Here is a 2,577-nt window from a genome sequence, read left to right as displayed (position 1 = left end):
TCAACCTGTGGTTGGGGACCCCCAGGGGGGGTCCCCAAATTATTTTGGGGGGTCCTCGGATGATTAACTTAATGTGCGACATTGTTTTCTCACTCAATAATAAACAAACAAACATAAAGTTTAAGTGTATAGTATAGAGGGTCACCATTTCTACAGTGACAATTTGAGGACTTTTTAATGCCACTAAAATGAAGAATTAAACATTGGCCAAATTGTCAAATATAGAGACTGAAATGAGCGTGTTATTTTCACAATCTGTTATTTTCACAATAGAATCGTGTTGTACAAAATGCAATACATCAACTCTTAGTGCTCGTCTGGGTGGGTGGGGGTGGGGGACCCCCCAGTTAAAATATGATTATTTTGGGGGTCGCGGCCTGAAAAGGTTGAGAACCACTGGCCTAAAGGACCAAACCAAGCGATGAATCCATGGACGGAGGCCGGTGCGGGGCAACTGGGAAAGCCCTAGATCAGCATGACATATAAGTGGCGAGCCAGGCTGAATGGGTTCCCGTAAGGTTAGAAGCACCCGCTTCGACTGGTATCTTCGCATTCAACCGGACTTTATCACCCTTTTTCAGACGTTTGAACGCAGATAGTATCCACAGTGTATCCACGGAGGAGTATCTACTTTGAAGTACGCATGCGCCGATATCTCTCGCCTTGAATATTAGTCCCCTCAGGGGAATCGAACCCAAACCGTGGGTTTGTTGCATCCGTGCTCTACTGACTGAGCTAATGAACGGATGAAATGACTCCTTTTTTGTGCATTTATCTATGACGTGGATAGTGGGGTAGATGTTGATAGTGAGGGACTGAATATTTACTATTCTGTCCATAACGGCACATAACTCGGTAACGCGGCTGAGTGGGATTGGGCGCCGTTCGCACCGTTCGTCGCGGCAACTCGGCTCGCTAGCGCTCGCCTCGGTGGCGACTCACGGGGCTCATCGGCGCCCAATACCGCGCCGCTCCGTCGGGGTCAGTGGCGTGGAGCGTTACACTGGGGAACAGAGCACACTTGGCATCTGGTTCGAGGCTGGGAGTCACCTCAGGTTTTATTTTTGCGCTCCTCTGAGGTTGACCACTAGATGTCGTCATTTTACTACTAATATCTCTGCCTTGGTGAGATACTTCTCTGCATTGGTGAGATACTAGTATGCTGTATCTATGGATACCTCTGCATTGAAGAGTCTGAAAGCACGTGAATATTTCGCATTAAGTGCGTTGATATCATTAGAAGCAGGTGTTAGAAGAGGCGAGGCTGCCGGCTGGAGTTTAAGGAAATAATGAAGTTGATAATTGTCCGGATTAATGACGATGTGCGCGGCCCGCCGCGGCCGTAACCTGTAACACGGCCTCCCGTGCCCCAATCATAATTCCGATTCATTCAGAAAGCCGCGTCTTGAAATCGGACGCTGCGACGGAGAGCCAACCGATATTGGAGCATGATTCTCCTCGCGGACGGAGTGTTAAGTGATAAGGGCACTTGGTGCACGTGTGTGTGTGTGTGTGTGTGTGTGTGTGTGTGTGTGTGTGTGTGTGTGTGTGTGTGTGCGTGTGCGTGGGTGCGCGTGCGTGTGTGTGTGTACAGTATGTGCATGCGTGTGTGTTGTGCGTACATCTCCACTATGGCGGCAGGTTTTACCAAGACAACTCACATGACCTCACACACACAAACCATGCGCACGCACGCGCGCCATGCACTCACGCACACACATTTTATTGCACGCATGCAGGCTCTCACTGAGACGAAATAAACCCAGCTATCATTACATGTCTCATCGGCGAGCGCAAAAAAAAAATCTGACAGTTAATCTAACCCGGAACATAGTGTCCATTTTTTTTTTCTCTGGGTAAGTATAACCGTTCAGGCTTTAAAGTGCGTGCTGTAGTCTCCGTGGTGGAGCAGTCCTGGACCAGTTTAAAAGCAGTGGAAAGACCCAATTCTTTCCTTTAGCCACTTGGCGGATAGCCAAAGGAGATAGCTCTTATTAAACATTAAAGAAGAGGGTGCACCTTAATCATTTCTTCACAGGCGCACTCAGCTGGGACGGCCACGCCGCCGCGCTCCACTGCCCCGGCTGCCGTGCACACGCACACACTCACATGCACGCACACAAGCACACACACACAAACGCGCGCGCACGCACACACACACACCACCATTCCCAGAGTTGGACGATGTACTCACTACTCTTTTTTTACATGTTATTTCAAGGACCCGCCATAGCAAAGTGTCACACACCCGTTCCCCTCAAGAAACCCTAAGGGTACATATCGTCGCTGTCGGGTGGAAACCTCCAAGTTTCAAATGTGTATGTTCTTTCGCAAAGTAAAGCCCTGCTTCGTCGTACAAGGCCGTCGCACAAAAGTAGTGAAAACAGCCGATCCACAAGCACACATGTGCTTGTGGATCTGCTGTTTTCACTAGTTTAGTTCATTTTTAAAACGATAAATACAAAACGAACGTCTTGGACATACAAGGTTTTCACCCGACAACGACGATATATCCCTCTTAGACCACACTATGAGAAACCACTGGCTTAGATCAGCATGGTGTTCAAACGCTTTCAA

This window comes from Nannobrachium achirus (assembly GCF_963921795.1).
Source record: "Nannobrachium achirus genome assembly, chromosome: 12".
Taxonomy (NCBI): domain Eukaryota; kingdom Metazoa; phylum Chordata; class Actinopteri; order Myctophiformes; family Myctophidae; genus Nannobrachium; species Nannobrachium achirus.
Note: the sequence above shows the minus strand (reverse complement) of the source record.